Below are 13,027 nucleotides of genomic sequence, written 5' to 3'. Positions count from 1 at the left end.
TCAAATTGGGCAAAAACAAGGACACATAAATGGGCACCAAATTAGATGCAAAAAAAGACAACAACTAGATGTAAAATAAGATGCAAAGTTGAGCGTTAAAAAGAAGCAAAAAACGTTACAAATTAATATGCCAAATGATGATGCAAATAATGGTGTAAATTTGGGATGCAAACTTGGGTGAAAAAAAGGAAAAAAAAAAGATGTAAGAAAAGACATAAAACAAGATGCAAAATGGGGCTGAAAAAAGGTGAAACCAAGGATGCCATATTGGATGTAAAAAATGATTCCTAATCACATGCAAATTTAGGCTCAAACTCAGACACAAAATTATATGCAAATGTGGACACAAAATGAGGCAAAAAAAGATGCAAATTTGGATGGTGAAAACGATGTAAAACTAGACACCAAAAAAATGCAAAATTGGATGAAAAAGTCGGTGTAAATAATGGTGCAAAATTGGACACAAGTAGACACAAAAAAATGGTGCAAAAAGGGGCATAAAATAGCTTAAAATTGGATGCAAAACTTGGTGCAAAAACAAATACAAAAGTAGACGTAAAAAATGGCTCTAAATTGAATGTACCATTAGACACAAAATAAGATGCAAAGGTGGACACAACACATGACTCAACATAAGATGCAAATATAAATGCAAATTTGGATGCTCAAAATGATGTAACATTAGATGCAAGAGATGGTGTTAAAAATGATGCAAAATTGGATGAAACAAATGACGCAAAATATGGTGCAAAATGAGATGGGAAAAATGGAGACAAATCAAACGTAAATGTGGATGTAAAAAATGGTCCAAAAAAAGATGCAAAAATGGGCACAAAAATGGATGCAAAATTTGGTGCTAAATCAAATTCAACACATGGTGCAAAGATAGGCACCAAAGCTGGTGCAAAAATAGAAGCAAAAACTAGTGTAAGACTAGATACAAAACCTGGCGTAAGACTAGATGCAAAAACTGACACAAAATGGATGCATAAAAAGACGTTAAATTGGATTCAAAATACAGTGTAAACTTGATGCAAATGATGGTGCAAAAATGGAAGCAAAGAATGACACAAAATAGGAAGCAAAAGAGAATGAAAAATAGATGCAAAAAATGACACAAAACTAGAAGCAAAACCTGTCATAAAATAAGATGCAAATCTTGGTTCAAAATTTGACGCAAAAAATGATGCATAGTTTGGTGTAAAAAATGATGCAAAATCTAGCGTGAAAAAGGATGCAAAATCAGGTGCAAAAAAGGACGCTTTAAAAATTGTACAATAGAGGCAGATTTAGCACCAGGTTGCTCATCACAATTACAAAAAAATGCACTAAAATCTGGCGCTAAATCTGGCACAAATCGCTGGTTTTGTTGTAGTGGATGCAGAACTATGGGATGCGGGATTGTGGGATGCAGGATGTGGGAATGCAGGATGGCGGGATTGCGGGATACCCGATATGCGGGACTGCAGGATTGCGATATGCAGGACTGCAATGATGCGGGACTACGAGATGTGGGATTGTGGGATGCAGGATTCCCGATATATGGTACCTACCCACTGTCGATAAGGCGATAGACTATGCCAAGGGCCCGACAATTGCAATTGCGATAAGCCTAACCCTTGCTCTTTTCTCTTTGTTTTCTGGCTTTCAAAGGGCAGCTTCAATCTGCTCTAATTTCTGATCCAGGAGTCCATTTTTTGACTTCCACCTATCGTTGGAAAGCTTGTTCTAAGCAATATCCAATAGAGAGGGTCTGATTAAGCTTTGAGAGATTCCGTGGCTTGGGGAATTGCTTAAAACTTCACTACCTTCTTCGCACTATTTCACAGTTGAAAACACATTTAGAAGTGAGTGACAACATTGGCCCCTACTGGGGATAGTGCCTTGCTAGCAAGGTGCTGAGAACCTGCAGACTAGTATCCTTCACCATTGGGCATGGAGTCAGAAATATAATGAATCAATATAACAAAAAAATCTCCATGAGACTTTATTTTCTAGGGGATGCTTTCCTCATCAAACTAAAATGCAGAAATAAAAATTCTAACAACTGGAAAGTAAATGCTCAACTAATGAGCTTATTTATATACATTCCTACTTATGCACAGGGCTCAATTCACCTAAGTGAGTTCAACCCTCCAATGGAGCCAGGCTAGCATTTGGGTGTTGGACCTAATGCCTTCAAGCAGCATGCACCACGAAAAATCTGCAAATAAGAAGCTTTGATGTATACTCCAAAAAAAACCTATGATGTTGGCCTAAGAATATGCTCATGTACTCAGTTACAGGGTCATGGAATTGACAAATGATGTTTTCAGTTGCCTCTTTTTCACAAACAATCTGTTGACCAGGGTAGCCACACACACTATTTAGCTCCTTAGCCTTAGATTTTTCAAGAAAACTTGTTGTTGATATTTTACTCCTGATTCTTCAAAAGACCAACCCTCTTGGAAATCTGCAATATATTATTCATTATCAGAACTGTAATAGTCATAGATCAGAGAATCTACTGAGAGTTCCTGGCAAGAATCCTTCTGCAATAGGCAGTAGCAGACTCTGCATGGTCTTTCAACTTTTGGCTCTTCTTGAAAAACTTGTTGTTGGGAGCTTTCTCCCCACTTGCTAGTAAACAACTCCCTTTGAACCTCTGCGACCATCTCATCCTCCTCTGAATCATATGAATCATAAATCAGGGAAGGTTCCTGATCATTTTCTCCAGGTGAAAGATGTGCATCATGGATTGGAGCCTCTTTATTGACCTCCTGGTGGGCCTCATCTTCTTGTGCATCTTCCCATAGTGGGGAGATTTTTGGCTCTGCATCACTTGACTCATCACCAGAGTTGTATTTATCATAGGAAGGAGGAACATCAAATTCAACTGAATCAAACGTCTGAGGGTTTATTTGCAGCTCGATGATGTTTCCTTCCTCTCTTGGTCATTGGGTGATGCTTCTTTATGTGATTAGATGTTTTCTTCGAGTGGATCTCAACAAACATCTTCAGTAGGGTCATCAACCTCGGGAATGTCTTCATCATTAAAATGTGTGCAAAAATCTTCAAATAGAGCATTTGGTGGATATAGTCTTTTTCAATAGTCATTGAATTCTATATGAAAACTCTTTAAGGCAGATGCTTCCGCGAGGTATGGTTTTGTACTAAAATCTAACATCCTCATCAAAAGAATGCATGAACAATTTCATTTGTACATCTTTAAGAAAAATTCCTTGTTGTTCCATGCATTCAAGAAAATCTTTGAGGTGTTGGTCAAGCCTTATATCTGTATTCCCACTGAATCTAGGCAAGTAGGTATTCCATTCATGAAATGAAGGGACATGATTTGGATAACCAGTGATAGAAGAAAAATCCAGTGGGGAAAATTTGTTGGCCAAGAATGCAGGAATGGCCATCTCGAAAACCTCCCTATATGAGTGATATCAGGTACAAAGGCATGGAAGTTTTTCAGTTGTTGTAGCATTAGAGTGAGTATGAGGTTTCTTGAAAGCCAAGATGATCAAACAGAGATATGGACAGTGGAGTCGCCAGGATTTCTACCATAAAATGAAACAATGGAGTCACCAAGGTGAGAGATCTTCAACCCACACTTCCCTTGCTCACCTAACAGAGGAAATGTAAAACTTTTTTGTACCCAAGGAAAACTACTCTAATATGTTCCCCAACAATGGCACCAAAAAGATGTTGTGGATTTTTCTAGCACCTACAGCATGAGTGCTTCAGGGGACATAGAAAGCCTCCTAGAGACAGCCTTTGGGTTGATTGTAGATGAGTGCCTAGGACATCTTAAATAGAGTAGTGCATGGAAGATTATCTGTGAGGGATTTTGTACAGCACTCCAATTGTCATGTAATTAAAAAGTAATAAAGGGGGCTTGGTCCAATAGCCCTTCATTAAGGTAGACTCAAGCCAATGCATGGATCCAAATGCGAGGGGTATATCAGGGCAATCTCAAAGATAAATGTTTTCTTCTAGTGGATGACACACAACAATGAGACAACTTAATACTAAAGTTGTAGTAGAGGTGGAGAGGAAGAGAGGAAGGAGGGAAATACATGTGCATGGATGTAAACAAACGGAATCCTCAACAACCACATTCCAATAGAAGTATGGAAGAGGGAGGAGGTGAAATGGTCGAAATAGCACAATGCTAGTTAAGGTTTCAAGCCAGATATAACATGGGTATCATTAGCGCCAAACAGTATGAGTAAATCTGGGCTCACACAGGTACTGTAGGTTAGTCCAATAACATAAATAAATTTGCAATTACTACAGGTATTGTAGGCTATTGAATAACATAAGTAAATCTATAATATAATGTAGGTATTGTTCTCTATTTAGTAGCCTAGATAAATCCATGAATCAAAGGGAGACCAACAACTTCATTACACTATTTCAAAGAAGGGAAAACAAAAATGAAATGAGATTACAGAAGGGAAATCATATTGCGCATTCATTTTCTTGGAATCACCAGGTAGTTTCATTAATCCAATATGAGTCCAATATACCAATCCATTTACATTCAGCCAAGATATCACTCAAGCCCCTCATGGACAGGCAAGTAGAACCAAAGTGGAATTGTAGAAATCCTGACTCGTAGGTGCAAAATTCTAAAACCTTTTCTAATTGTTTCTTCCCCCTATGTATAAGGAGAGGGGGCAGCTTGGGTTACAATTACAAAATCTTCGTCGGAGTATCTAGCTGTCTGCTATACTAACTGTTTAGGCATGCCAAGCTATGCTACCGAGAACGATTACAATCATGATTTGATCCCTTCTTGGAAATAGACAAAAATTGCAGAAACGAAAGGAAAACTAGAGGATGATGGAGGATATGGTCCTTTTGTTGTTCTTGTGAAAAACTCTGGCTAGGCTACACCTCTGTCATGATGTGCCAGCCATTCCACCCGTTGCTTTCAGTCTTAACTATTTGTCTTGCTCGTTCTTTGGAGTTGGGAGTGGGAAACTGAGTTTTCTTGTTATAGAGAAACATTAGAGTTTTCCCAAGAAGTCCTTTGTATTTATGACTAAGCAGGGCTCCATGCTGAGCCATTAATCTTCCTAAGTCCCCCAATATTGATTTACTATTGCACCATACTTCATTCACTGCTTCATCTGTCGACCCATCTATCTTTAAAGCTTTGTACCACGTTATCGGGCATCGTTGCATCGGGGCCTTTAATCTAAAAGACGTCATAGAACAACAGGTCCTGATAGCCTTTGGCCCCCTGTAACTTAGCCCCCTTCTTTGTTTTCTACATAATAGGACCAAAGGTTGCGACTTGGGCCTTAGCCCTAAGGAATTAGAGCCTTTAGACTCTTGCCTGGGGGCCTTTTTCCTTTGTTGTATAATATCCTGCATATTGGCGGTTTGTAGTGCTTTGTCTGCAGCATTCCCTTTGGCCCTTGCCATCAATGATCTGCGAGATCAGGCCCACCAAACATATCACAATCGCAACACAAGATAGGGGGACCTTTTACCTCCTTTCATAGCACTGGCAGATTGTCCCGACATGAAATCCTCATAAGGTGTAACACATAAAATACCAAATCCAGGAGGGTCGATCGCATATCACAATCACAATCTGGGAAGGACTCTAGTAGAGGAGGGCTTTCATTTGTGCGATTTTCGATATGCGAGGTTGGTCCCATTAGTGTTTGGCCCTTGGTTCTTCAAACCTCTATGCGATTGTGGGCCAACCCCCTTATCGGAGCCCCTTCTCATAGCAAATCGCAATCGCGGATTTGTAACTCGAGTTGCGACCTTTCACCTTTGCCGATCGCTGATTTGCAGGATTGATGATGTCATCGATGCCACATGGCACTTCCTGAGTGGTGACACGTGTCACCTATATATGCCTCAATAGGACCCAAAAAAAGCTAGATTAGCATGCCACGTGGCCTCTGTATCGCCATGTCATGTTGATGTGAGCTGCCATGTCACTTATAAGGACCAATGGTATTCCACCATGTGGCTCCCTGGAGGAGAGAGAGAAAAGGCCCACTCATCCCTGTTTTGCGGCAATTTCCTTTGTTAAATATTTTCGGCCTTTCTCGGTGCTTTAACACTAAAACCCAATTTTCGGCAATTTTGTGCTATTGACATATTTCCCCCCGCAATTCCTTAAGAATGTTCCATTAGGCCTGCTAATCGCCAATTTGTTGGTATTACAGGGTCCAATATCGCGCAATTGTGGGATGCGAGACTGCAAGATGTGGTTTTGCAGGATGCAGGATGTGGGACTACGGGATGGTGGGATTGCAGGATGCCCAATATGTGGGATTGTAGGATTGCAATATGAGGGATTGCGATATGCGGGACTGCGATGATGCAGGACTGGGGGATGCAGGACTACGGGATTGCGAGATGCCTAATATGTGGGACTTTCCCACCATCGATAAGTCGATAGGCTGTGCGCATGGCCCAATGATTGCGATTGTGATAAGCCTAACCCTTGTTCTTTTCTCTTTGTTTTCTGGCTTTCAAAGCGAAGCTTCAATCTACTCTAATTTCTGATCCAGGAGTCCATTTTTGGACTTCCACCTACAATTGGAAAGCTTGTTCTGAGCACTATATAACAGAGTGGGACCGATTAATATTTGAGAGATTATGTGGCTTGGGAAATGGATTCAAAATCCATTGCCTTATTTTCACTCTTTTCACAGCTAAAAACACATTTAGCATTGAGTGACAACACTAGGTAGGCCTCACTCCTTACTTTAAGAAACATCATTATGTTCCTTGTATCTTTGTTGTTCTAGGTTAGCCACCACCCTAGGGGAGACAGTTGTGTCCACAATTGTAATCATAAATCCTGTATAACAAGTAGGACCATCCTCTTTTCCTATAAAAAACATCTTTCTAGAACCCTTGAAGTAGAATGAGGGTTTTGAAAAAAATTACCCACTTTGTGCGGAGAAAATAAAATGGCCACAACTCGGTAAATATGGCTTAGAATCCTTATTATAGCATATTTTAGGAAATTCAATAGAAATTCTACCATGATTGGAATCACAATCTACGTACTCTGGAAACTCAGATCTACGTTGCAATTGCCCAGTCGTCACAAAAAATTCTGAAAAAAATATTTGATTTTAAATCAACAATATCTTCCACATCTAGGCTCCGATTCGATCGATATTATTTTTAAAATTTGGTGATGTTTCAAGAGGAGCTCATATATCCAATTATTTTATTGAAATTTTGAATTTTGGCCAACAAACAACGCTTTGGAAAGTGACATGTGGCAGTGTCAGAAGATGATACATGGTAGTTGACATGGTAGATAATATGGAAGATAGACCATGTGGTAGACAATTATTGGTAAACGATGATTCGATGTGGTAGAATTAGAGGTCTTGGGACTCGTGTTAGGACGATACTCATCAAGGTTTTCTCATGTTGTTGTTTTTAGCCAAAAGGTAGAAAATATGTTATTGTGGCCTTAATCACAAAGAGCCAAGGGCTAAACCCATGGGGCCATGTGCATGTCAAGCACACTGTACCATACCATGTATTGTTGAACACCTTCCAATGTGGAAGAAAAACCTAATATCTAGTATGGGTAGTTACAGCCTATCACTGCTCCACATAAAGAATATGTTTTGCAATGGTTAGGTTTATTGGGGTACCAAGGTACCGAGAATGGATGACATTGCTTAAACCTCTAGTATGTGATGTCCCTGTATGATGTGGAAAATATTGTCAGCTAAAGGTTATGGAAAATCAATGGAGATATCTCTCAATCGAAAAGAAAAGGTACTAGTGTACTTGGATTATAATTAATTCACATTATTGAGGTCGCAAAACATAGTCTCTAGTGCTTAATGGTTTAGAGCCTGGAGTTAAAGGGTCCAGTATCTAGGAAAATTGGTGTTCAAGAGTGTCCTCATTAAAAAAAGGGCACAAATTATCGATATTTTGGAAAACTATTTCGACCATGTTCCTAAAATTTGGCTATAACATGTGCTTGGTGGTTTAGCCCTAGAGCTGAGTAATTATGAAAAGTTAGCATCTAGGTCATTTGGATATCCATTCATCCCTTTGTATTTACATTTGGGGCACCAAAATTTCTTAAGCCCATTATTTCTAGGCATCCCATGGTATTAGCCCTAGAAGGGGATCGAAGTCACATCATCTACCTAGATAATAATTCTATGAGGTGCCAACTCAGATCCAAATACTTATATATAATTAATTTGATTTGCAAATGTGTGATATATCATGAAGTGAATTGTGGGTGGGATGGTGAGATTTCAAAAAGATTGAGTGCAGAGAAGAAGAGATGCACGGTTCAAGGCTAATGGAGTCGAGTATGAATTTCGAAATAGACGCCTATGTAGGGAAGCTATGCAAACAAAGTGTCGAAGTGTGTAAAGAATTATGTTTTATGCACATAGGATAAGTCTATAATGTCATCTAAAATATGATATGATGATTTTTGAGGTAATCGAAATGAGGATCATCCATGATTGATTAAAGAACTGATATTTGAGGTGAATAGTTTGAGTTTCAATGCTAAAGAGAGGAATGCATTAAATAGAGTAAAAGAAGAAATTTTTTTAATCATGCAACATATTAGTCCTATAATGATCAAAGTGCAGTGTTAGAATAGTTAAGTAGAAAATAAATAATAATGTGCAGAGTTGTAAAGATCCAAGCTACTATAGTATGTAGAGTTGAGAAGAACAAAGTAGAGAAGAACACATAATCATTATCAGGGGATAGGTGTCTCTTTCAAGTTGGTTCCTACAAATATGGGGATTAGTGTCTCCTTTAGGTTGGTTCCTAGAAATCATGGGATCAGTTTCTCCTTCATGTTCATTACAGTAAATCAGGAAATGGGTGTCTCCTTCTTGTTCGTGCCCACAATAATATTTATACATACAAGTTTTGTTGTTTTCTCCCTTTAAGGGTTTCCACATACATCTAGTGTTCTCTTCCATTTCATATGTGATCAATGTGATGTGGTTTGAATTTTTTTATATGGTTAAAATTTTCCACTATTGCGATTCATCCCCCCCTCATTATAATCACAATTCCAACAATAATCCCAAGCATATTGTGTACTTTTGTAGTTAGATTCTAGATATTTTTGTCAATTTTTTTCTTCTACTCTCAATTAGTATTTGCAATTCGAGGATGTGAAGGTGGTTAGTACTCAAATATATGTTTGATCCCTTTATCTAATAAGAATTTATTTAAAATGGAAGGTATGGAAGAAATACCAACATTATGGAAATAATCATGAAACATTCTTCCGATTTTTCCAACTAACACTCTTTCTAAGAGTGATTGTTCTCTCCAATAGTCATTGCAATTTTTTTTGACCTACTCGTACATAATTTTTGAGCCACCATTAATTATTTTTAAAATTAAACATTAACCATATGTAAGCATTTCATTATCATGTTGGTTAATATATTTAATGATTTTATTTTGGGACAACCTCCAAAATATTGCATGTACTTCTATGAAGAAGGTTGCTCTTGCTTCTGCTAATTTCATTTGATTTCTTGGTTTGTAATTATTAAGGTAATTATTAATTTTACGCTCCCACCACACATAAATATCCTTCAGTCTCAACATCTATGTGTGCATGCTCACTTAGGCTTAGGTATAGGAACTATTGAAAATGGAACCAATATTATAATCTAAGAAATTATAAAGAAGTAACTAGTAGTAGCTCATTAAAGCAATATATAACAACATACAAGCTATTATAAACACACACATAGATGAGAGAAAGAAGAAGAAAACACAAGTAATGGGAAACCAACAAATATATAGATTATTAATGTTCCACAACAATACAATATCTTATACTTATCTCTATTACATCAATGAGATATTTATGTGCATAATTTAGTTACAAGGTAGTTGTAATTGTCTAACTACCTTGGTTAGTCAACATGGCTGTGGTCAAGCAACTTACATATCTAACTAGGTAATTGATTGTATTCAGTTAAATTAAATATCAAGTCTAGTTGATAGAGTCAAATAGACCTTCGAACACCCCCTCCTCACGCATATGTGGATAGCCATATTTGGACTTCTAAAAATATTATATATTGTCAAAAAATTTAACTCTAGTTGAGGGTTGAGGGAGTGAAAAAGCATCATTAATTTTCTATTAGACTATGTTAAATATTGGGCCGCTAGGAGTAGTGGTTCCCTTCTATGTTGTTGTGTTTAGCATCATAGTTTAGTAGATCAATTAGGAGCAGAAAGTTAGAGAGATAAATAGAGGCAATTGAAGTCTTGTTGCGGCCTTATAAGCCACATGTTTTAGGTAACTCCATAGAGAGAACATCTTCCTTTCTACTTGCATATTTCCAATACTAGTGAAAAGAAGGAAAAGTGGCATTACCTTGTAGCTTTACTTTCTTCCATAAGGGTTTCTGAAGGAAAAAAAAATTGTGTCTATTGTGGATAGGGTGTGTTTTTTTTCTAGCTCTATACTTCTCACATTTTACGTAATTTATTGATTTAAGCATAAAAATAGTAAGTAAAGAATCTGAGATCTAAAGGTAATTAACAATCACAAAAAATATCGTAGTATTTTATCAAATATGTTCCAACAAAATGTTCTAGTGGAACATTCACTTTAGTTTTCCGATCAAAATTTAAGGAGAAATATTGGTGTCATAAAGATTCAAAGGATAAAAGAAAATTAAGATACTATAAGGAGACAATGAGCCCTAATCTAGAAGGTAAAATGATATCCCTATATTTTGACTAGCTTAAAGAAGAAAATCAACATTGCTAAATTAAGAACAAACTCTCGCGAGTTGCATAGTGAAATCACATGTTGGAAATTCCTAAAATGTTGTGGATGGAAATAATTTTTCATTGTGCAGAGGTGTGAAGATGAATACCACTTTGTCTTAGAATGTGCACTAACCACAATTTATAAAATATTGATGATGATGATGATTAATGTCTACTAAGACATATATGGTCTATCAAATCTTAAGAATGTAATAGATTAATTAGAATATTTAACAATTTATTTCTATGTTCAAAAAGAAGTGAGAGAAGCACGCTAATCTCACCATAGTTTTGATGAGTTAAAAGGTCAAGAAGGTTGGTAGTGCAACATAATTTGAAAAATAGATTGAATGCGAGTATAAGAACAATCTAAGAGATTTTTTTTCATCTTCAACCCTCTTAGGATCGCACAAGTGACAAACTATTTCATCCCATGGTGTTTTGGGAATTGACCAACGCCCAATTTTACTAGGAAGCTCATGAGAATTAGTTCTAATCTTGGCAATTTTCATTTTCTTCTTATCTTTGGTCAAGACAAAATGATAATTTTGGTTTTCAAGAATGGGCTTGCTAACCTCCTTATAACATAGTAGTTGTTTTTTTCCCCAAATTGTATATTTTCCCACAATTCTTGCTTTAAATTTTCATCAAATTTAGAAGTAATAATATTTTTAATATTATCTGCAAGATGATCTCCTTCCTTATTCCCACATGGTCTAGCCAAGAATGAAAGTCCTTAATATTATCTGCAATATGATCTTCTTCCTTATTCCCACATGGTCTAGCCAAGAATGAGAATTCTTATGCCACCATCACTTAAATTGGTGAGAGTTTTGACTAGAATTAAAAGCAATATTAAAAAACTTCATAACATCCATGTTGTATAACTTCTTCATTTAATGCTAACCATCTCAAGCTTTTAACTCATCAAAACTATAAATCAAATTTAATCTCAATAAATACGAACTACCACCCATATATAATTACATTATTTAATTGAAAATATACAAAATAAATATTATTTTTAGTTATAATATAATAAAAACTATAATTTATTATAGTGTACAAAATTACATAATTATTATTAAAAAATTAAAAAGCTCTTTTCGCATTAAAACATTGTTTAGTAGGCACATCTGAAACGGAAATTTATGGAATATCAAAATTTCGGAATGTATCTAAATATGAGATGATTTGAATAAATAAAAAAATATTTTTCAAGCACATATTTTATTTGATCATTATGAAAAGTGTCTTATATTTTTTTTTAATAGTTATCATGTTATTCTAGTAATGATGAAAAGTATCTTATATCTTATTCCTTTAGTAGTTATCATGTGTTTCTATTTTCATATATTCATATATACGTTCATGTAAACGGTAGACATTAAAAATAAATAAAAACTCCCCAATTTTATGTGTTAATTTTTTTTTTATAATTAAGTCAATCTAGGTTTAAATTTAAATAACATAGGAGACTATAAACTTCTTAAGCTAGTTTTAAATTTCAGCCAAAATCACTTAAGGCTTAAACGATGTTGATATAAAGACACCAGGGCCTGGTTAAACCATTGAAAGATCGACGAGAATGTTGCATTGCAAAACACTAATAACATTAAAAATATTGTTACTCCTAAGTTCAAAGAAAAAATGTGGTGTGAGAAAGATTTAGCAGCTAAAAGAAAATTAAGATATTATAGGGAGGTCATCAACCCCACCCTAGAAGATCAAAAATATCTCTTTGTTTTAATATAGCCAAGATTAAAACGAACTCTCATGAGCTCCATAGTGAAACTCGTAGTTGGGCAGTTCCTAAAACACCATGGATGGAAAGGTTCTACCATCTCTGTGAGAATACGAACATCGAGGATGAAAATCACTTCCTCTTAGAGTGCCCTGCATACAGCCACATTAGATCTTAGTTTCAAAATCTTTGTTGCAACACTGACCTTCCAGCCTTTTACATTGTCAAAATTACAGTGAGCTCAGGAGGCTTCTCTCCAAGCTTTTTGAGCATAGGAATAAAATCTTAAATCAAACTAAATAATTTGTTTCTTTAGGTCCGATAAACCAAAATTTGGTCTAAGTGAACGTTAAGCAGCACCACCACCATCATCATCATAAACTATCCCATAGTGATAAAATATCCAACTAAATTTAGCCTTGGAATCGATTAAAACTACACCTAAACTCAACATGTGAAATTCTTTTTCCAAATTAGGTCAACCTAGAACAATATCCATCTAAT

The sequence above is a fragment of the Pinus tabuliformis genome, chromosome 4_1 (genome assembly GCF_031772625.1).
Source record: "Pinus tabuliformis cultivar Carrire ecotype Pingquan chromosome 4_1, CPIR1, whole genome shotgun sequence".
Classification (NCBI taxonomy): domain Eukaryota; kingdom Viridiplantae; phylum Streptophyta; class Pinopsida; order Pinales; family Pinaceae; genus Pinus; species Pinus tabuliformis.
Note: the sequence above shows the minus strand (reverse complement) of the source record.